Below are 10,924 nucleotides of genomic sequence, written 5' to 3'. Positions count from 1 at the left end.
TTGAAACAAGGTTTCTTCCAAATCCTGCTCTAAGTAAACAGACAACAATGAAATCCAAAGAACGATGTCGCACTCAGCAAGCCCGTGATACAAATTTTCTGCTTCCATAATGCTTCCACACTTTCCGTACATAGAGATCATGATATTCTCAATAAACATGTTTAGATGAATATTTTTGCAAGCATCAGCGTCTGGTAGGTTTCCATACTTGGCATACATGCCAACTAGAGCATTACAGATAAGTTCCTCTTGCTCCAAACCCCTCTCCACTATACTGCCCACGTAGAACAAAATGTAAACACAACGACTAAGTATGTACAAAGTAACAAATGTAACACACACAACTTTTTGGTGGATTCCACACCTCGGATGCACAGGATTACGAACCGCTAGGTCCAATTAATCATCAAGCACAAGAAAACAACCTTGAGCAAGATAAAGGACCAAAGAAAACATTGTAGAGAGGAAAAGCTATTGTAGAAGAGCTGCATAGTGGTAGCACTGTCAACCTTATCGAAGCTGTGCATGTCAACACCACTGAGTCTTCCAATTTATAAGCATTTATAAGAGGACAAAAGGTGAAAGAAGGTGTTAGAGATAATGTAAAACCTCTTAAGGCAAGCCCTAAATAGGATGATAAGGGGACAGAAGTCCTTAGCCCTAATGTGGAAGCCATCCCTATAAAAGTTATTGGTGGCAAAGATGACTTGGAGCTACCAAAGAAGAAGGTAAAAGCCAAGAAAGAGGCACCTAAGCCTATTTAGTGACCAAGAGAAAGAATGGTTTGGCAGAAGAAGAGAAGCATTGCTAGTTATCATAAATTTGACTTAGCCAGTTCTCTTTGGGAGAGGTAAAGCCTAATGTGAACTTCCTATAGTTGATCAAGCTATCTCTAAGAGTGGGTAAAGAGTTTAAGAAATTTTTTTACACTGGGTATATCATCAGATCCTTGGGAATAGCCCATGTGGGAGATGACTGGTGTGAGCTTTCTAAAAAGCATTAAGGATGGTAGCATATATTGATACCATATTAGTGGATCATGCCATTGTGGCTATGGGATTCTCTGTCAATATTATGAGTTCAAAATTGATGGAAAGGTTGGGACTAGAAATCCAAAAGGATGCCTCTGCAATTTTTTGAATTTCTATGATAGTTTAAGACAATTGGAAGGTTGCATTACCAAAGTCCACATCACTATTGCTAATGTGGAATGCATTTTATATTTTAGGTTTATTAGGTTTGCAAGGTGATCAAGATATCAAGTATTATTAGGAAGGCCATGGATCTTGCAATCCAATTGTCAAGTTGATGTACCCGCCACTAGTCGTCTAATTTTTGGTAGAGATGCTGGACACGTAATAGTGGATTGGAGCCTTGTCATACCCAAACCTGACACAAGGGTATGCTAGCATTTTCGACTTATCTAAAAAGCATACCAATAGAAATAGGCACCATTTTGGACTATTGGGATAGACAATTCATGTCGAGAGGTGAATGTTCATATGTTCCATGAAATTATACAAGATACCAATGACAAACATTAGATATAGAGTTCATTTATGGAGTAATCTACTTGGACAAAATACATGGCAATGGACTTGACTGCCTAATCATCACTTGAATAGTAATGAAGGATTAAAAATGGTCCATTAGGGTTTAGGAAAGGTCATGACCAAACAATGTGTTGAAGGAGGAAGTAAAGAGGAAGAGAAATGGATGCAACATTAAGAGGAGAGAGATAGGCTCAAGGTAAGAGAGGGAGAGCTTATACAAAGACAACTTGAGGAGTAGAAGGAGCAAACAAAAAAGACTAGGAAGGAGGAAAATACCACAATAGCTCTTCCTTCATCCTTTTATAGCTTGTGATGGCCTTATTGTCATGAACTCCTTTTGTTATAATCCTTGACTAATCTAATTCCTTGCATTACTGTGGCACTATCATCGGAGTTGATGACCTCTTTTTGCTACCTTCACACGAATGCTATTTTGTTGCTAATCAAGTTGTCTTGTACTAAGAATTAGTGCAAGAATAAGGAAAGCCTTGTATCTTTATATGCCATGCGTGCTTGGGACATTGGCATAAAGCTTTAAAAGTATAAACTACAAACCACTTAAGTTAGGTGTAAGACTATACTAAACCATGGTGTCCCTTTAGTGCCAAGCCACAAGGATGTATAGTTGTAAAGCTCCAAGGTATTCCTTCTCTATGCTTATAGCTCATTTTATATAGTACTAAAGCTCCAAATGGGAAGCTTAATGTTTCATTATTGCTCATATTGTAGGTGGAGCCCCGAGAGGAACACCAAGGAAAAGGGAATTCTCTTGCAAGAAAATCTATCTTGTAACATCAACAAGCTTGTTTATCATGTTTCATATGATCACAATGAAGAAAACAACACCAGACACAACAAATCTTCATGCAGCATCATGTAGATCTCCCACGGATTTGATAGAATCAACCATATTCTTCAACATCTTCACAAAATCCATCTATAGAACAAAGAAAGCAAAGGAATACACCATCTTTGAATGGAAATACATCACATAATATTCATCTTCAATATCTTCATAGTCTTTTCTCTCAATCTCTCATATACAATCACTCTGTTTTAGTAGAATTGGCTATCTCTGACTCTCTCTCTCTCTCTTCATCAATAATACATCATCTCCTCACTACAATCTCTCAAAAATCACTCTCAATAATCCCTCTTAGGTCGTGGATACCCCTCCCAAGAGGTATGTCTGATATGAAGGGTCACCAGAGCCACTACAGTGTCCTTTCATAGCTCACTACTGTTACTTCACTCTAGTCTTCACTTGAGTCTTTGGCAGCTACTTCTTCCACTTCTTTCAGCTCTTTTGCACTTGTATTCACCTCTTTCCAAGGCTAGAAAACTTTCCCAAGCTACACTCTCATCCACTAGAACACATACAGAAGCATACAGAACAGTACCAGAACAGCTACAGTACAGAACAGAACAGAACAGAAGCTCTACAGAAGACCTACAGAAGGTTACAAAAGGTCATCAAAACCACATAACTCATTCTCAAATCATTCCAAGCTCTCACAAACCATTCAATAAACTTTCACAAGATCTCAATCTTCATCAATCAATACTCCATCCCTCCTTACAGAAGATAATCAGAACAAAACAGACCAAAACAGAGCAAAACAGAACAAAACAGAAGGTATACAGAACCTATCAGAACCTATCAGAACATCACAAAACCATCAATAAACATCATGATCTTCCAAAACACCATCATTACCATCCAAACCACTCTCAAACCACTTCCAAATCAATCAATCATCTCATAAAATCAACCATTCAGCTCTCAAAAACAACAAAAATCAGCCAAAAAATAAGTCATTTCAACACTCAACATATCCCCACACTTAATAAGGAAGCGTCCTCGCGACCCAGGAAAAAGGGAATACAAGTTTAGGGAAAATCTCAACTTTGATCTTCAATATCTTCTTAAAAGAAATCCATCCACCACGACCCCAACTTATAATATGTTTCTGATATAAAAATACAAAGAAAGGAAAACCCTTTATACATTAACACCGCTTATCAAACTAAAAATCACAACAAATTTGTAAAGAATATAAAAATTTTCTTCTTCTTCATTTGCATCTGCTTCAATTCTCCATCCACGAACCCAGCACCACAATTCTCCAAAACGTAGCTCGTATACGAAATCCAATAGGAAACCACCACGTTCATTTGACAGAAATGAACTCACAACACAAACACTAATACACAACACAACCATCTGAATGACTCCTTCAAAAAGAGAGTTTTTCATTAAAAAGCTTCCACCATACATTGGAAAGGTATCAATGAAGATGATCCCTCTTAAAAGATTGATGTTGTCGGAAACAATCCATAGATAAGGATTCATCTACAAATTTTTTGGGAGGATTTTGAAAAAATTGGAGACAGCACATCCTTTCCAACAGGACCAAGTATCTGCTAGGCAAACAGAGGGCATGAAAATACAATATATCCAGTTGCTGGGAATCAATGCTTACATTGACATTCATGCACAACTTTGGAATAGGCTTAGAATAATTATGAGAGTGCCTATGCATATACGCCAGGTACCAAGCAAAGTGAGCAGTTAATCTCACTGAAGGATCTGCAGACTGTGAATACTGCTGGGCAAAATGAACATAGTTCTGATAAGCTTGACTAGAAGCTGTCCATTCTCCTAGAATTACTGGCCAATTGATCTGCGGTCCTGTAAGGCAATCATCCGAACTCCATCCCCTTCTTCTAGAAATCTGATTACCAAACCTGTCACAGTCACTAACCAACTGAGGTGGTTGAGATATAGAAGTGTTAGGAGAGGGTAGTGGAATAAGGAAAAGTGGATGAAGGGAAGGATAGGAAAAATCATAAAAAGAAGAAAAAGTTAAAGAAGGAGTGGCAGAAATTTGTAAGGAATCACTAAGGAACGGTGTTAACTGATAAATAGGAAATGTGGAGGGTACATTAATGGATGGTGAAGAACAGGGTGGAGAAGGGGAAAATACCCTATCCTCAATAAAGGAACAATATGTAAAAATGGGAATTTGAGGGAAAGATGAAGGTTGGAAAAGAAGGGGTGAAATGATGGTTGAATTAGATTGACAAAGGAAAAGATATATAGCATAGCGGTGAGCCATTTGTTGGTAATAGAGGAGGGTAGGAACAGAAGGTCCCAGGAGAGATCGGCTATGATAGGCATCAAAGAAGGTAGCATCAAATGGATTATGTTTTGAAAGAAGGCTAAGAGATCCAGCCTCAGTTGATTAGTACTCTGGGCAAAGGTAGGAGCTGTGTTTTGTCTTTGATTTAGGACCACAGAATCAATCATGGGATGCCACGAATTATCATGACAATCAGCTACTTTGGAGGAATAACTTTGAAACATGTCAGCTATGCGCAACTCCAAATGATTGACATACAAAACAACATGTAAGACCACATCCCCCACATACCATGTCATATCCACCTCATCTAGAATTAACAAGTCTCCTCGTAGATACATGTACAACATCAACATGGTATCTGGCATGACAGAATCTTCAAAGACCATTCTAACTACCTCTGTCAACAACTCAACAGACCAAGCCCCACTCCAGCCATCTTCTGGAAAAGGTAAATCCATCGTGGAAAGCTTCATGTAGAAGACCAACTTCTGTAAGTGGTAGTGGACAAAGAAAGAATGGTCTGGGGAGACATATTCCTGAAACTGCTCAAAGGTAGACCATAACAAGTCCATTCGGGACTGCAATCTTTCCACTTTATCTTGGAATAGAGGGCACAAAGTAGCCTGTCTCTGAAGAGCAGCCAAGTCCTGTTGTGAAAGAGAAGGAATCAAGGGAACATGAGGGCTTGGAGGAACAGAGCGGAACTTTGCAAGTTGATCTTGCAATTGCTTGATTTGGGAGGCTTGGTTGGCCACTGTGTCATTAGCAGTCTGTAAAGCTGAAAGTTTTTCATCTAAGATAGCTTGGAACTCCTTCGCTTCTCTGGACATCCTCTCCTTCTCTGCTGAAAGGCTAGTAACCTGGGATTGAGCCTCGAGTAACTGGGTCTTCAAAGAAGAAATCTCATCGCTTTGGGTGGCAACCAGTTGGGTTTGCTATTCCATTTGCTTAAATAAATCTGCTAGGGTATCCTTAACAGAAGCTAACTCAGATGTTGCCTTATGCAACTAGTCCTTAGACTACATGAGCTCTTCATAAAAAGATGCGTACAACTGTTGAACACAGACTGTCACTGACAACTCAATGGAACTTTGAATATCCTTACAGAGGAAAGGAATCGCATCTCCTGAGACTAGATTGTTCAGGGAGGGAACTGAGATGTCCAATGATCCTTCTCGATGTGCTCTGAACAGGTTATTACAAGTGAGATACCCAGGGAGTTCACTGCCAGAGGTAGCAGGGATAGGTACTGAAGGAAGTACAGAAGGAGCTTTATCCGCTACCCTCTTCAAGTGTTTGCGCTGTATGACCAGGGGAGGCGGAGAATCATCATCCTCTATGTCAATGGATTCTGACTCATCTGAAGGGGGAGGAGGAGGTACTGGATCTAATGGAGGAGGTGGAGGTACAATCTTCTGTAAACCTGAATAGGTCAAGAAGGCAGACAAATATGATCCATATGTGACATTGGTAACATTACCTCTGGTGACTTTAACGAAATGCTGATCCATTTTAGTGAGGAGGTAAGAGCTCCAATCAATAGCAACTCCTTTTAACACCATCCTGGAAGCTGTGAAAAGCTCTTTGGACAAATATTGGGATGGTGTTTTGGCAGGCATAAACCTGTCCTGAAGAAACTGACAGATTGTCTTCCATACGGGATCAGTGATCATAGAAAGGAAAACTCCTGAAGAGTTTATTACCTTCTTAACATCGAGGATTTCCCTTGTCTGCTTTTGCAACAGCTTTAGAATCTCTTCATTAGAGAAAAGCTGACGAGTGGTCACAAAAGGTTCACCTTTGAAGGGTAGAGACAGAGCCTTTCCTAAGCCTCGAGGTGTCAAAGTCATAGAAATACCCTGGACTAGGCCTGTCTTCTTGCTGTAAGAGGCCAGAAACTCATCACATAACGACGGATCCTCTGGAAGCAGTGGAAAAGAAGTAGCCACAAAAGCAGCAAGTCCCGCCTTCGTAAGAGGCTCAAAAGTAAGTAGGGAAGAGTAATCCCTACTAACTAATGGGACGTACTGGATAGGGGGAGGAGCATGAGAAGGCGCCATTCAGATGGTTACACACACACCACAAACACAGACAATCAAGAAGAATGCCTGCAAAGCAACAGAAAAAATCCAAGGATAAGAGAATAACCAAACAAGAAAATGTGACTCGACCAACTAACCCCAAGCAAACCACATCCTAGAAAAAATTCGACATGACCTTGAGACAAATGCGACCGAAAGCTTCATCCGATGCATCAGACAAACACCCTGAACCCTGTATCAGGCAATAAAAGAAAAAAAACTGCATACCATACCGGTAACCGTAACAAAGACAGTAAACCAAAAAAATACCATATCTGACACATATCAATACTACATCGATGATAAACCAGGACGAGACCATGGAAATAACTCCAATGACTGCGCATACCCATCCCACGAAACGGTTCATTAAAAAAGGGGAATTAAGTGCAGTGAGGGGGAATTAATTTAATGAAGGGTTGATTTTTATAAATTATTAAGAATGGGTGAATTTTTATTAGGTGATAAACCTTAGCAAGAAAACGGCGGTTCCTTATTATAAATTAAATTACCAATTATTAAGTTAAAATGGTGCTTTTATCCGAATCCCGACTGGGTCTCTAAATGCAAGTTCATTGATTACAAATTAAGGTGATGTGGAGCGCTTTTTTGCCAGTGCGTGCTCTTGTGACGGCTGGTTCATTTTAATTAAAAATTAAAGTGCCTCTGTAGCGCACGTAGTGCGTGCTAAGTGAACAGCGGGTTTATTTTAATTAAAAAGTATGTGTGTGTTGAGCGCGAATGCGCGTGGAAACTGTGGGTGAATTAAAGAGTTCATTTTAACAATTAATTGGTGATTAAGGGGGAAATGAAAATAAATAAAACACATAAAATAAATACCTGGAAGGGGTGTGTATGTAATGCAGAAATGCGCACGGAAGAGACCCCCAAAAGAAGTGAATCCAGTAAAGGAAAAGTAAAGATCATTGATGAAACAACAAACACAACACCTTAGTGGGTGGGTTGATTTGGTTTTTGTTGGTTTTTTTAAAATTTTTAAGTTGTGATTATTTATGGTTGGTTATTGTTGTTTGTGTGGTTATTATGGGTTGTGGATGTGTTGTAGTGGTTTGTATTTGTGTAGGTTTGGTTGTTTATGTTTATGTTTTTGGTTTTTTTTTTAAATAAAAATAATAATAGGAAAATTAATATAAACAACACAGGAATATGGAGGAAATATCCACAATGGGGTCTATGCAAATAAAATAGAGAGTGTAAAGGAAAATTTTCGTTTGTTGGGTTATTGATTTGTTTTTTTTTTTTTTTTAGCAATAGGGGTACCGTGTATGATAATTTTTTAAAGTGAAAAATAAAGGAAAAATGGTCGAGGGGGGTGAGGGAAATTTTTTAGAATTTTTTAGAATTTTGTTAGAATTTTTTACTATTTTTAAATGGATTTTCTACATTGGGTGGCAATTTGGGGGTGAAATTAGGAAATATTTAGTTTTCAAAAATTTTAGGGTTGGAAATTTCCAGCATACAAACTCCCAAAAATTGGCAAAAAGCAAAGTGAATTTTTAGAAATTTTTATGAATTATTTTGATGGGAAAATTAATTTAGAAATTAATTAAATCATATAAATCGTGTTAATCAGATAAATCAGTTAGAAGTAAGTCAATTAAGTTTGGTTAGTCTGGGTAAGTCATGGTAGTCTGCCCAAGTCAAGTCAGGGTAGGTTAGTCAGGTTGAATAAGTCAAATAAGTCCAGTTAGTAGAAACTAACCTAAAGGGGGTTAGATAACCTAATGTGGGTTAGGGTTAGGGTTAGGGTTAGGGGGTGGGGTTAGGGTTAACTAACCTAACTAGGGTTAGTTGGTTAGGGGGTGGGGTTAGGGTTAACTAACCTAACTAGGGTTAGTGTTAAGTTAGTTAAACTAACTAAGGTTAATTAGGGGGGTGAACTAACCTGAGAGGCAGTTAGGGAGGAGGAGGAGGTGGAAGAGGAGGAAGGGGGGAGGAGGCGTGGAGGGCGTCGGCACTGCCGGGGAGTGGCGGCGGTGGACGGAGTCGGCGGCGGCAGCGGGCGTTCCACGGCGACGGGGCAGAGAACGACAGTCGGCGGCGAAGGCGGATGCAGGGCGGAGGATGGCGCGACGTGGTAGGCGGCCCATGGGCAGGTACAAGACGGCGCAGGAGGACGGCGCGACAGGCGTCCCACGGGCGGGGACACAGGCCGTCAGAGGCGCCAGAGGGCGGGGCGATGCGGCTCGGGGCTGGAGGCACGGCGGCAGGGGCATAGGAGGCCACGGCAATAGGGGCACATGAGGCCACGGTAGCGGCAATCCAGGCGAGGGCGGGGCAGCAGGGAGCAGGGCGCCAAAGGGGCGGCTGGGAGGACTCAGATGGTGGCGTCCAGGCTTCTCGTGGCGGCGACAGACAGGCTGCACGGCGGGCAGGGACTGCACAGGGCGGCCACGGGCGTGGAGGAGGGAGGGGAGAAGAGGAGCAAAGGAGGAGGAAAGGGAGGAAGGAGAAGAGGAGGAGAGGGAGAAGAAAGCAGCGGGGGGGGGGGGAGGAAGAAGGAGAGGGTGGGAGGAGGGGAGACACGCAGGAGGGGGAGAGGAGGGAAAGGGAGGTGGTTGGGGGGAAGGGGTCGGGTGGTTGGGGGGAAGGGGTGGGCAGGGCCAAGGGGGTAGGGGGTGGGCAGGGCCAAGGGGAATAGGGGGTGGGCAGGGTCAAGGGGAATAGGGGGTGGGCAGGGTCAAGGGGAATAGGGGGGTGGGCAGGGTCCAAGGGTGGGCAGGGTCCAAGGGGGGTTGGGGGTGGGCAGGGCCAAGGGGGATAGGGGGTTGGGCAGGGCCAAGGGCGTGTATCCCCGTCCCGCGCACGTGCGCGGGGCGGGGTAAAAAAATTTGCCGTGACAGGATTGAAATGGCGCTGGGATGACGGTACGGGTCATGCGGACACGACCGGGGCACGTGGAGACGCGTAAAATCGAAAAAGGGCGCGTTCACGCGCAAGACGGACGTGCGAATTCACGTAAAAATAAAGAAAAATTAATAACTCCCAATCCGGACGTCAAAACGAAATAGCGTAAAAACAAAAAGTGGGCAGGACGACAGGGGGAAAACAAGGAAAATATGGGACGGAGGTTCTGCGAGGGGTAAAGGGCGGTCACGTGCAAAAAACATAAAAAAGAACAAAAAAACGCAATTAAAAATTAATATAAAAAAATCCGTGCATCGGAATGAGGTGCAAAAAAAAGGAAAGCTGTGCAAAAAGATGTGCCCGACAATCCTATCACATCAAAACATAGTTTTGACGGAGATAAGATGCGTTCACATGGGAAAAACCCAAAAAAAAACCTGAAAATGGGATCGGAAATTAATATCGGACAAACCGTGCACCGGAATGACACGTAGTAAGAAGGAAAAATGTCCATAGGAAGGAGTGGCATAGGGTTATCATGTTAAACCGCAGTTCCGGTGGAAATAGGAGGGGTTCACATGCAAAAAACTCCAAAAATACACCCGAAAATACATTTAAAAATGAATAATAAAAAATCCAGAAGGTGAAAGAGGGAGGAGGAAAAAGGAAAAAGGTGGGGGAAGACACAGGGGACACGGCTGTCAAATCAAATTGAAATTCTGATGCAAACAGGGCAGGTTCACATGGAAAAATGTCAAAAAGACGCACGAAAATGTGTAAAAAATCGGAAAATTAATCATGGACAAACCGTGTAGCAGAAGGACTTGGAGTAAAAAGGAAAAATGTCAGGGAAAAAGTGGTTGTCAGGGCTATGACGTCAGAGCATGGTTCCGAAGCAAGCAAAGCACGTTCACATGGAAAACCGGCGAAATTGCACAAAATGCTTCAAAAATTAAGAACTCAAAAACCGTGCACCGGAATAGGGGTGGGTAAAAAGGGAAAATAGTCAGTTCAAAGGGAGGAACAGGGGTATCAGGTTGGATTTGGACTTTGGTGAATGTAGGGTACCTTCACAGGATAGGATCGCAAAATCAGGGAATGAAGGAAAACTGGAAGGGAACGGCCCCAAAGGTGGGTGGAACACAACCGGGTGGGTGGGAAGGGACCCCATGAGGGTAAAAGCAAGTCATGGCATACATGCATGAGCACGGTAAGGCATATGCAAAGGGGTATGCAATATAGACGCGCAGGGACGCGTCCCCACACTTAAGACCTT

This window comes from Lygodium microphyllum, chromosome 11, assembly GCF_053477565.2.
Source record: "Lygodium microphyllum isolate KBCC chromosome 11, Lygodium_microphyllum_v1.1.10, whole genome shotgun sequence".
NCBI lineage: Eukaryota > Viridiplantae > Streptophyta > Polypodiopsida > Schizaeales > Lygodiaceae > Lygodium > Lygodium microphyllum.
The sequence above is the reverse complement of the archived record's forward strand: the minus strand, read 5'-3'. Positions refer to the sequence as shown.